Source organism: Prionailurus bengalensis, chromosome C1 (genome assembly GCF_016509475.1).
Source record: "Prionailurus bengalensis isolate Pbe53 chromosome C1, Fcat_Pben_1.1_paternal_pri, whole genome shotgun sequence".
Taxonomy (NCBI): domain Eukaryota; kingdom Metazoa; phylum Chordata; class Mammalia; order Carnivora; family Felidae; genus Prionailurus; species Prionailurus bengalensis.
Genome location: NC_057345.1, coordinates 137,746,075 through 137,760,065, shown reverse-complemented (window position 1 = coordinate 137,760,065; position 13,991 = coordinate 137,746,075).

The window sequence follows — 13,991 nt, the reverse complement described above, 5'->3', positions numbered from 1 at the left end:
AACTTGTGCCCGTTTTAAAACAGTTCTCTAATAAAATTTCAGAATCTTAATTCAATACTCCAGCTCTGCAAACTTCCTACTGGATACACCACTCTCTCTCTCTCTCTTTATTTTCCCATTAAATGAATGCTATGATTAAAAGGTTGCTGCTGAATCACCTCCATTTCCCATTTACGGAAGTTTTCCTTCTTGTCTTACTCTCTAACAACCTAGAATTATTAGATTCTCTATGTTCATTTCTATAATGGAGATTTGGCTCTTTAAGACAGAAAACTGTTGTCCGTTCAATGTACATGGGGAGGAAATTTGATTCTAAACATCAAATATCATGGGTCAGGGCATATCCATCACATGCCAGAGGGGAGGGTAGCACTCGACCACACTGGAGAGACTGGAGGTCAGCTCTGGAGCCCTCTGTGGTTTGGAAAGCAGAGTATCAGGGCAGGTTTTTGAGTAGTTTCTGGATCAATATGTCCAATACAAGGTAAAGAGGTCACTTTGTCAGAGCTGAGAGTCTCCGGAGAAGAGGGAAGTCAGAGCTCAGGGAGGTTTCAAAACAGACACGGCTGCACGTGCTCCTGGCCTGCAAACAGACAGACATTTCTCTACCTCCAACTGAGGAAGTTCCTTTGCATTGTGATGTGGAGACAGGAAGGGAAGAGATCATTTTTTGCTCTGCAGACGTTTGTTTCTAGTGAGAACTATAATTCTCTCAATGCAATAGATGCATAGTTAAATATGTTTGCATTACTTACCTATTTTGATTCGCTGAGTATTAAACAGACTGCGACTACATGACATTCTTTAGTTATTCACTCAGCAAATGCTGTTTGTGCATCCTAAGGCCAAGATGAGAAGAAAAAGATGGAAATTCTTTGTCTTTGCTTCAAGGAGTTTAGAGTCTAAAGTTGTAACTATAAAAATGGATGTTGACTGGCAGCACACTGTCTACTTTGTTTTCTGGGTTCCCTAATGTGAGGATAAAGAGAAAATCTTTTAAAATGTCTGACAATGTTCATGCCCAGAGTACTTCTAAGAGAATTGTTACAACTGTGAACGCATGATTGTGGGGACACAGGGCTGTGAGAGAGAGTGCCCCATATACACTCTAAATGGAGTCCAGAAGGAAGTCCTATCTTTCCTTTGTTTTAGATGAGATCATATGAATGTTCCTTATCACCTTCTATTTGGATATACTCTATAGCCTGCTTCCAAAATACATTTTCTTATATGCATAGCACACACCTATTTTTATCTCTTTCTCTATCTATCCATCTATCATCTATCTATATCATCTACTTCCTTATTTCTTCCTTTTGTGAACAGGAAAAAAATATTTTTTTAATTAAGCATTTACTAAGCATTCAGAATATATTCACAAAACACAGTATGGATATATACAGCCCATTGTTATCCAAGGTAGTAATAACTCCTATACTTGTTTATGAGAATTGTCCCTTATGTGCCTGCAATCCAAGGGTGGAAAAATGTGTTACGACCACAGTTATTTCAGTGTTATTGGGCAGTTAGAATCTATTAAGATCTTAAAAAAGCATATATCTTGACACTGAAATGTGCAATTATTCTGATCTCTATAAAGTGTCACAGTGTGGACAAATAGTGGGGGAGAATTAAAGGAACATTCCAACACACATATACGTGTGTGTGTGTGTGTGTGTGTGTATTTAAAATTGGATACATATTAACAATGCAGAAATGGAGAATAACAGTGAGTTATAACCAAGATAATATGCATTATATGGACACACGGCCATGACTGTTTCTGCTATTAGAAAAGCAGACAACCCTAAAAATATTGATTCCTGTCAATATCATGTAAATCTAAAAGTGTAAAATCGTACATATACCACAAATTTTAATTGTAGCAATGGGTTTGGAAATCATTTCATCTGAGATGGCTGTGAGATTTAAATTAAGTGAAATAAAGTACATGAGAACATAAAAAAGAATTTCTGGAAACATTGTCCCTTTTAATTTATACAATAAACAGAGAATCATTATTTAACAAAGAAACTATTTTAGCGATGCAAAGAACAAATAAGCTTTCTTTTCTTAGGCCACATATTTGCCAAGAATAGAGGAAAGTAAATGTGTTATACGTCACTGACATTCTCTTGTACAGTTCGTGCGCCTGGGTCATAAAAACTACAGGGGCTACTGACTTTTGCCCTACGGAAGTGACCCAGCAAATCTTTAGAGAAAACCTTTTTATCTTTACCAATTACACCCACCTGCCTGTATAGTCCCTGAATTATCTGAACACGAGGAGAGAGGACAAGTGCAACATGCCTTCTCCCTTCGCAGGAAGAAAGACGTCTTCTTTCGTTGCACACTCTTGATGGAATTAACCAAACATCACCTACCAGATCATCACTCACCACTGCCCAGTACAAAAAGGCACTTATCATTTTTGGTAAGAGGAATAAAGAGTCTAACAATCCCTCTAAACCACAACTCAAGCCTCTCAACAGGCTAGAGTGACAAAGCCTTCTTTTCCAATATAGAGGCAAAACTGATGAAGCCATTTGTATTGAGTGATGAATAGGTCAATATCAGACTCTTCTGAACTCGAGCCACTAGTTCCCAATTATTTAAAGAAGGAAAATCTAACCAGTAAAATGGGGAGGGGGGGAGGAAGTCTCTCATGCGAGAAAAGTGAATCTAGAAAGAGTAAAAATGAATGAATGAATGAATGAATGAAGAAATCCTGGTAGATGATATTTGCGCTCAGGAGTTTAAAAGATCTTACAAAGCAACAATTCTTAAATTAATCTCTGAATGAATAAATGTTTTCAGGCAAATTAATTAATATTATAAATTGAATCACATTATTATATTTGATTTTATAGAGGTTCAAGAGAAAGCAATACAAACAAAAACTTAATATTTTTAGCATTAAAATTTGAATTTTAACTTTTGAAGATTAGTGAAAATAGTGACATCGGTTGCAAAGATATTTTTTGTGCTTACTAATAAATTAGAAGCTCTAGATTAAAACATTACATTTGAAAGTCCCAAAGTTACGATTTGATGCGGCCCAGATTAACTCATAGCTCATAGAGATACAATAATTTTTTTTGTAAAACACAATAATTTCTTTTTCTCAAATATCAACCTAAAATTATGTTGAAAACTTACTGATTAAAATCATAACACAAATTGTAGAATGGCCCAAAACAGTATATATATAAATAGAAATAAACATGAAAACAGTGCATTTTAATTATATTTGATTAAATTTGATATAGCAACAAATAAATGTGTCCTCAGAAATATTGACATTTGTTAGCAAAAATCTAAATAGCAATCTTACAGTAAAATGAGATCACCGTTTATGTGTTTGTAGTTCACATGCAATGCCGGTTTCGACATTCCTTCCTGAGACTTAGTGTGTAGAAAAACTAAGAGATTACAAAATTCACTCTAATATTTTAAAGTAATTGCTTATTTCCTGACACATGGGATGATATAACAAGGCTTATAGTAAGACACACAATTTCTGAAAGACTAATTATGCATTTAAGCTGAATTTTTTTTAATTTCAAATGAATTTATACATAATGCCACATCCTGTTTAGAGAAACTTGTTTGAAAAAGATTGTATTGTGAATATATACTGAATGAATTGATTTTACGTTTATTAAAAAAAAACAGTTTTATACCGCATTAAACTTGAAATAAATAAAACTCCAAAATTTAACAGTGGTACTAATCACTCTAGGCAGAAAATGATTTTTTTGCTCCAAATATGTGTATTTACAATGCCATTAAGCTCCTTTAATTGGTAAGCATCTAAGATATATACTGGCGTTCATAAATTTCAATTTGTTAATAAATCTTCATGACAATTCCTGGAAGGTACATAAAGATACACCTGGATTTAGGATGTCTATGTGCTGATCGACACATGGAATGATACAGAAAATGGTTCCTATCCTGAAAGATATATATTTTTATGACTATCAAGCAAGCTTTTGTCTACTATAGAAGACATTTGGCTTTGAGCTTTAGTGGCAAAAAAAAGGGAGTGGTGTTGTCATTACGCCATCCTGGGGAAGTACTGTTACATCACCTTTGATCACAGTAAAAATGTAGTTGTAAATAACAACAACCACAAAAACAAAACCCTATTATTTCCTTTTTCCATAGAAGCAATAAAGGCTCATTATTTAACAAAGAAGAGATTAGGAGTGATACCAAAAAATTAAGTTCTTTTGTGTTAAAAACTTATGTTTGCTGAGCATTGAAGAAAGGTAAGTGTTTGAGACATCACTCAAGTTCTCCTGGGACGTTTATGTGCTTGAATCATAAACAAGACACATCATGCTAAAAGCAGCATATGACATGTCCGAGACTTCACTGTGTGGTATTGCCCAGAACTGAATCTGTGAGGGCAGCTTATTTTCTATTGACCACCACCTTGGGGTAAAAGAGTAAGCAGGCAGGCTTCCTGACTTAGCAGGGCAGCGGTTGTATTTCTTTCCTGATGCAGAAAACCATACTATGATAGTGAAAAACTGTGGCATGGAGAATTACAGCTTAGAATTCTTGAGAGTTATATGAATTATATATTTACTCAGCCAAATTTTTACATTGATTCACATCTTAATTTTTCATTAGACTCATCTGAACAATTTGGACACATCCTTGGAAAATAATGATAATAGAAATTCAACTAACACATGTTCTTTTCCTACAATATAGAAATGATTTTGGGTTATTTATCAGGTTATTTCCCAGCTTTAAACTGACACGTCTGTATTCTAGGGGTAGTTATAAGATTCTACAATCCCATTTCTGCAAATCCGGTAAATTCTTGTTAGGTTTTCTCAATGAGTGCTGAAGAGCGGCTGGAAGCCTGGAAGAGGGAGAAGAGACACCTTTCTCTATTTGTTTCCTATTCCTGTTAAGATGATAACAGCCATTGCTCTTTGTCTTGGCAGTTCATTTCCTTCTAGATTCCAGGATTCCCCCCAACCCCGCATTTCCAGAACTCCCACAAATTTTATTTTTAAAGGCATCTATGAACTGACACCAAAAAAAGGAACCTACACAGTTAAACTATGAAATTAAGGTAGGAATCTTGGATGACAGATATGTACCAAAGTAAGATTTCATCTTGAGGTCTTCTGGCAAATCCTGGACATCTTATGCTTCCACTTTATTGTTGCTTGGGGAACACAAATGGGATATATAGCCTGTGGACCAACTGAGGAAGGGAGTCTAATAGGATACCTGAATAAAAATCTGGGATCCAAAGTGTCATGCCTATATGAGAAGAAGGGATGAAAACTAATCTAAGCTTGAAGAAAGCGTCAGCAAGGATAGTTACCTGTGTCAAAGTTGACACTGGCTTGTGGGAGAAATACTATTCCCATAGAATTCATAATCTTAAACTGGCTCTCATGCAGGTTTGTTTTCTGAATTCTTGAGACATGAAAAGTCTCAAGTAAATAATTTAACTTAAAATAATCTTGAAATAGCAGTGCCCCCAATAGAAGGGCATTGTGAAAATACAGATATTGGGTGGAGGAACTCAATTTCAACCCAGGTGACAAACACTTTACAAGATAATATAAAACACAACACACACACACACACACACACACACACAGAAATAGAACGCTATTAATAAGAACTAGTACCAAAAACAGGCAATAGAAAAGATACTAGTAAATAATTCAAATATTGTAATTATCAGATATTGATTATAAAACAATTTTATATAACATAAGCCTAAGGAAATAACACAGAAACTTGAAAATTCGCATCATGCAGGCTTAAATTAAAATATTAAAAATAGTTCTTTACAAAAAACCATTATAATATAAGCTATTCAAGGGACAGATTAGATCCAATGAAGGAAGAAATAGTATGAAAATTATCTGGAATGTAGCCAAGAGAGATACAGAGGAAGAAATATGGGAAGAGTATAAGAGATGGGAGGACAGAATGAGATGGCTCAAACATTAGCATAACCAGAGTTCTAAAAAGGAGCAATAGGTAAGGAGGAGGCAATATCTGAATAAATTATGGCTAATAATCTCTCATAAATTATGAAATACACAAACCCACATATTCAGAAATTCAAATAGAACCCAAGCAAGATAAATGAAAGAAATTCATACTAGATAGTGATCAGCAAATAAGCTGAGAAGATTCTTAAAATACTATTAGTAATATGATTTTAAAGACAGACTGATGTTGGGGCGCCTGGGGGGCTCAGTTGGTTGCACGTCCGACTTCAGCTCAGGTCATGATCTCATGGTTCATGAGTTCAGGCCCCGCATCTGGCTCTGCGCTGACAGCTCAGAGCAAGAAGCCTGCTTCTGATTCTGTGTCTCCCTCTCTCTCTGCCCCTCCCCCACTCGTGCTCTGTCTCTCTCTGCCTCTCAAAAATAAAGAAAACTAATAAAAAAATTTAAAGACAGACTGGTAGAACAATAAAATGGCAATTAAATTGATGTTTGGCATCATTTTATGTTGAAAGAATACAGAAAACTGTGTATACAAAACAAAAGCTAAACTTGCTGTTTCCAATTACACACCTAGGAGAAATAGATTTTTAAGAACATGTGTTAATACTAGTATATGACATAAAAGAGTTGACCACCAAGAGAATTTCACTAATGTGAATTTGAAAAAAGGTATGAGTGGCAAAAGAAAAATGATCCAGTTGAAACAGAAATGAACAAATAGTGTTATTTGTAAACTTGAACCATCTTTGACTACTTAAAACGAAAGCAACATCTTATTTGAGGGAAAAAGAAGGATATAGGCAGATTGTGGACAAAAGTAATACATGTTTGGAATTGGATAATCTTAAAGTATTCTAAGATCCTTATATCATACAGGTATTTTATGTGTCAACTTCATTGGGGCACAAAATGCCAGATGTTTGCTTAAATAATATTCTGGTTGCATCTGTGAAGGTGTTTTTTTTTTTAATGAGATTAACATTTAAATTGGTAGACTAAGTAAAACAGATTGCTATCCCTAATGTGGGTGGGCTTCACCCAATCTGTGGAAGGCCTGAATATAACAGAAATTTGAATAAGAAAGTTAAGGCTCTCTGCCTGGCTTCTTAACCTGGACATCGGTTTTCTCTTGTACTTTGTACTTGGACTAAACTTAAGCCATCAGCTCTCCTTTTCAGGTCTTTGGACCCAGACAGGCACCTGCAACATTGGTCATCCAAGTTCTTAGGCTCAGGCTTAGACTGGAACTATCCTACTGGCTGTCATGGGTCTCCAGCTTACTGACTATGTATCTTGGGACTTCTCACCCTCCATAATCACATGAGCCAATTCTGTTTAATAAATCTTTAGATATGTATCTGGATTATACAATTACATACCTTGGAAATATCACATATATATAAATATGACATATACATATCATTGGTATATACAGAAATTGATTAATTTTAAACTTGATTAATTATGTTTGTCAAATAACTAATAACTAAAAGATTTACCATGTAACTTCTAAAAAGTTAAAGAAACGATGAATGAGAAAAAGTGTCCAAAAGAGCCCCAAAAAAGGGGGGGGGGTGAAAAGAAGCACAAAATCAAGGCAAATAGAAAATACATAGTAATTTGATATACTTCAATCCCAAAATATCAATAATGACATATAATGGACATGACATAAACATTCCAGTTAAGGGAAAGCTTGACACACCTAAAACAAAACACAGATGATTGAGAGTCAAAAGACTAAGGAAATGGGGAAGGTGTGTTAACACTAGACAAAATGAATGCATTGGCAGAAACCATTATTAGGAATTAAGAGGATATTACACAATGATAAAATATTCAATTTAATAGATGCTATAATAATTCTAAATTTTATGTACACAATAATATAACTTAAAATATATAAAGTGAAAATTGATGTAATTACAAGATGGAATTAAATACTTTCCCATCATCATTAGGGATTTGCCATGGTCACTCAACAAATGATTGGGCACAATGGCTAAAAATGAGTAAGAATATAGAAGAGCTAAATGGTACAATGAATATTCATCACAAAATTGACATTCATAGAACAGTACACTTAAACATTGGATAATACATACTATTTTTATACATATGCAATATTTATGCAAAGTAAACATACACTAACCTTACAAATTTTAAATGACATAAAGAACACATCATTTCATTGCACTGGCATTAAAATAAAAATATTAGGGGCGCCTGGGTGGCGCAGTCGGTTAAGCGTCCGACTTCAGCCAGGTCACGATCTCGCGGTCCGGGAGTTCGAGCCCCGCGTCGGGCTCTGGGCTGATGGCTCGGAGCCTGGAGCCTGTTTCCGATTCTGTGTCTCCCTCTCTCTCTCTGCCCCTCCCCCGTTCATGCTCTGTCTCTCTCTGTCCCAAAAATAAATAAACGTTGAAAAAAAAATTAAAAAAAAAAAATAATAAAATAAAATAAAAATATTAAAACATAATAACAAAAGAAGACACTTATGTTAAGAAAAGTGAAAAAATATCCCTAAAAAATCATGATTCTAATAAAAACAATAATATACATTATAAATTAATTGAACTATTATTAAAGTACTGTGATTAAAACTTATAAGATAGAGCTAAAGTAGATGTTAGAATAAAATTTATTGTCTTGAAAGCTTAAATTAGAAACAATGAAATATTTAGAAAACAATAGACTATTTAATTTCTTTAGAGATTTTAAAATAAGCAACAGATTAAAACCCAGAAAAGTAGAAAGAAGTAATAAAAATGTCAGAAGTTAATGAGATGGAAGCAAAATATAAAAATTATCCAATAGTGAAAAATGGTTCTTTGAAAGGTATTAAATAAAGTCAAATTTTATTATATTGAAAGGAAAATAATGGAAAGAAAAAATAAAATATTAACAATGGTGTAGTTTAATAGCTACAGAAAATACAGAGATTAATCAGATTACACCAGATTTACATAATAAAACTAAAAAAAGATGATCAGTAATTTATAAGAATACAATTGACCAAAATTGAGTTAAGAAATAACACAAACCTGAATATTTCCATATCTTTTAGATCAGTTAAAATGGTTAAAAACTCTTTCCACAAGAAGACACTGGGATTTAGATAAATTCAGGATTGAGTACTACCAAGTTTTCTAATAGCAGAAACAAAAAGATCAATCCATTTTTATTAGGCTAACTTACTTTGACACCAATTAAGATAAGAATAGTATAATAAAAAGTTACAAGCTAATCCCACTCAGGAACATAGAAGCAACAAACTAAAATATTAGCAACCCAAATACAGATATTCAGTAAAAGTGGAACACATCATATCCAAATTATTTTTACCTCAGAAATGCAGAGTTCTTTCAAAAGTTATAAGTGGAATGATATAACTCATCATATTAACATCTTAAATGAGAAAAAACATGATTTCTCAATAGATGAATGAAACTCTTCAATAATATTGTATATACCTTTATGATAAAATGTTAACAAGCGACAAAAACACTGAAAATCCCTGAACTTTATTGAAGTTATCTATTAAAAACTGTTGCATGCATTTATTTACTCATGTAATATAAATCTATCATATCAAAGCTCAACCCAGCACACGCCATGGGGGATCTGAGGTCTCTCACTACTTCTGGACATCCATGAGTATGTGCCCTGTGGAGTTTGAAATCTGGCATCCTCAGCATCTTTCTGTAGAGGACAGGGACCCAAACTTGGAAGTGCTATGGAGTTATTGCCCTGTGAGGTAAATTCTGAGCAATAATAAAGGTAACGAGAAGATGCTGATAAATTAATTGTTCATCCTATCCCATTTCCCAACAGATCATTCTGAGGAGCAGAGGCAACTTTCAACATGTCTAGAGACACCTTGGATGACTTTTCTTTCAAAGTTCTGGAGTGCTCAGTATTGCCCCATTTCATCTGCTTACATTCCTTTCCTGTCTCACTTGCGTCCCCACCATCGGGGCCTTCATGGGATTATATCCCACCTCCCAGTAAAGAAACAGAAGGCATGCTCTCTTATTTTCTGAGGGATTCAGTGAAAACATTGCTCTCCAGTAAAATGGATCTATGTAATGAAATACTACAGAGCAAATAAAACAAATGAACCTCAGTTTTAAGCATAAACATAGGAATGTGAAAAACAATGTACAATGAACGAACATGTTGCAAAAAGATAGAAATAGTATGTTTCCATTGATATAATTTTACAAAATAGATAAAAGTTAAGCAGTGTAATTTTTATGAATACAAATTTTGTTGGAGAAATATTTTTTTTCTGAAGCAAAGAAGTGATTACAACAAAAATTATCATAGTAGCTATTCTATTGGGGGTAATGGAAGGGAAATATGAATGGAGAGAAGAAACACAAGGACTTTTAAAAAAACTGATAAAGTTTGTTCCTTGGTCTGAGTGTTCAATTTTGTTATATTTGTAAGCTGTACAAAATACATTTATTCCCCTATCCCCATAGGACCTTGTATTCCAGTGCCTTCTGTCAACTCAAAAACGTTGCTTTAACAAAGTCCCCCTCCAAAATTAGTAGATATTCCGCAGCTCTCAAGGGAGGAAATTCTAAGATAGTTCTATATGTATTCCAGTTATCCCCAGAAGGGCTCATCCTGTTGTTACCCACAGTAAACTTTTTGATTTACCTCCAATGTACTGACTTTCTTTTTGTATCTATGAAGCTCCAAAGAAAACCACCAAAGAACCAACCTTCTGAGTATGCATGCCCTTGAGTAGTCTCCTCTTCCATCCAGTGATGGAAGTGACACTTTGCAATTTGAAACCCACCTCTCACAATGACATGTCTGCTTCCTCTTTAGCATGTTTGGAAATCCTGAGATGCCGTATAAGAAGTGTGACTATGCAACATACTACTGGAAACATCCTGTTGAGAGACCGGTCACATAAAACATAAGAGACCCTATGATTACAGAGAGCCAACTTAATCATATCATGCTGTCCTGCTAAGACTCCAGCAGAGGTCTCTAGTGATAGAGGCCCCTTGAGAAGTCCCACGCGAGACCGACTGAAAAACCAGAGCTGATCTCATTCAATCAACACACATAATTGTGAGATATAAATAAAAAAAATTAATTAACAAATAAAAAATATATAAATAAATATAAATGATAACAAGCCACTAATTCTGGAGTGGTTTGCTACACAGTAAACTAGAACTAAAACATCTTTCCTCCTTCTCTTTCACTCCCTTTGTCATTCAGGTACTTCTTGTCACAGCCTCCCAAACAAACAACCTGCACACTAATCTGGCTTTAGAATGTACCTTTAGGAGAGCCGAAACAAAAACAAAATAATTAGCAGTTGAAATAAAGTCAACTCAATATAAAATGAGATTTTACGCTATTTGTCACACACACTTGCATATACATATATAAGTAAAAAAATGAAGAATCATTATATTTCTCTTTTTTGGGGAATGATGAGAAATGGAACTTGGTAAATAGAAGATATTTGCTAATGGGTACAACATAAGATATAGTAAAACCTTGGTTTGTGAGCACAATTTGTTCCAGAAACATGCTTGTAATCCAAAGCACTTGTATATCAAACAAATTTCCCCATAAGAAATAATGGAAATCCAGATGATTCATTCCTCAATCCAAAATAATCATACACAAATGACTACAATACTGTAATATAATACAAAATAGTAAAGAAAATACAAAATATAAAGAAAAATAAACAAATTAACCTGCACTTACCTTTGGAAACCTTCATGGCTGATATGAGGGAGACAAGGCAGGAGGGTTATTGTGTATGACGACTTTCACTATCACTAATGGAATCACTGTTATCTACTGACTCAATGGAATCTTTTTCTTTTCATGCAACTTTAACAAGGAACCTATCCAATGACACTTGCTTTTGCCTCCTTTTGAGGATTTTTGTGGAAATGTGGCATTGCCTTGTTGTTAAACAGGTTCATTGCCCACACCGCTACAGCCTTACTTGGATGGTGATTTTCTACAAAATTTGTCAGTGTTTCCCACCTTTTACACATCTCTCCAATCTCATTTGAAGTAAGGGATTCCTCTGCCTTTTTCTCCTCCTCCTCCTCTGCAGATGAGATCTCCTCCATAACCTCTTGCTATTGCTCGCAACACAGCTCCATCAGTCCGTGGGTGGTCAGCTTTTGGCCATGTTCCTTTTCCAGCACTTGAATGCCATCCTAATTCACCTCCAGCCCCAAGCTCTCCCCCAGGGGCACAATTCTATCAACAACTGGTGGCTCTTGTTCATGAGCAAACCCCTCTAAGTCAAATCCAAAAATGCAGTCAGGTCAGTTTTCTCCAAGCAGAGTTGAGGGCTCTGTTGGTGACCACATCCCAGACTTAATCAATGATCTTGAGATAGTTCACAATGTGGAAATGATTTTTCCAAAACTAGGAGGGTAAGGTTTGTTCCTTTGGTCACCTCGAACTTTTCACTGTAATAGTACTTTGGCATAAAGCTTCTTAAAGTTAGAAATGTGGTATAAAGCTTCTGAAAGCTTGAAATGACCTGCTGATCCATGGGATGGAGGATTGGGGGGGTGTTGGGAGGAAGAAACTTGACTTTAATGAACTCGAATTCCTCCAGTAAGTCATCCTCAAAGCCTAGAGGATGAGCAAGAACATTATCCATAACCAGCAAGGCTTTGAGTGGCAGATTCTTTTCTAAAAGCTATTTCTTCACTGAAGGACAGAAGACCTTGTTGATCCACTCAATGAACAAGATAGGAATGACCCAGGTCTTGCTGTTGAACCTCTACATAACGTTTAACTCTTCTGCACCTTGCATTTCCTGAAGGTTCATAGATTCTTGGAATGATACATGAGCAAGGGCTTGACTTTGAAATCCCCACTTGCATTAGTACAAAACAAGAGAGTGAGATGGTCTTTCATGGGCTTGTGACCAGGCATTGAATTCTCTTCTTCTGCAATGTAGGTCCACTTTGGAATCTTTTTCCAAAACTCCCTGTCTCATCACAGTTAAAAACTTGCTCCTGCAGGTAACACTCAAACACCATGAGCTTCTGGAATTCAGTAGTGAATACATCAGCTGCCTGAGCATCTGAACTCACAGCCTTGCCATGCCTCACAACACTTCTCCTCTTAAAGTTATCAAACCATCCCTGCTTTCTTTGAATCCTTCTTCATTTTCTGTTGACGTATCTGGCAGTTTACTTACCAGGTCAGTGTACAAGGCCTTTGCCTTCTTGAAAATAAAGTTCTTAGTCACAGTATCACCTGCTACTTGCTTCTCCTTTATCCAAACCAGAAGCAACTTTTCTACATCTTCTAGAAATGTGGCCATTGCTTTGATATTCTCATGATTCCTTTAGCTGCATCTAGACCTCTTGTTTCTTATTTCTTCTTTAACATTGTGCAAATGGTCAATGTAGACTTCTTATAAAATCTTGCAATTTGGCCACTCACATACCTTGTTTGTACTTCTTGATGATTTCCTTCTTAACTTCCACCATAATCATCTTCTTCTTACCACCTTTCTTTTTAACCTTTTTCTGCTTAAGAGCCATTGGATAAGCTCACATGGATGTTGACTAAGGTACAGTATTAATAAACTCTATCATATACTATATTTAATGTAACTGGCAATAAGGTAGTAAAGGAAAGGGTCTATATCTTCAGGCAGCCTGACGTAGAATGAAGCAGAGCATTCCTAAGCTTACTCCTGTATAGAAAAGCAAGAGACTGTCCATAGATGCTTTAAAGTGACAAAAATACACTAGTGCCAGTTGTGGGAAACTTCCAACATTCTGAAAAGTCACCGATTTCTGCCCAACACTGTAGCCTGAGACTGAGCATCTGAGCACGGGAGGGAATCACCCACAATCTCACAATGAGAGAGAGAGAACCATTGGTTCAGTCATGATCATGTGATGTTTGGTATCATGTACTACTCGTATTGCAAGACGTCACTCATTTATAAAGTTAAAATTTAATAGA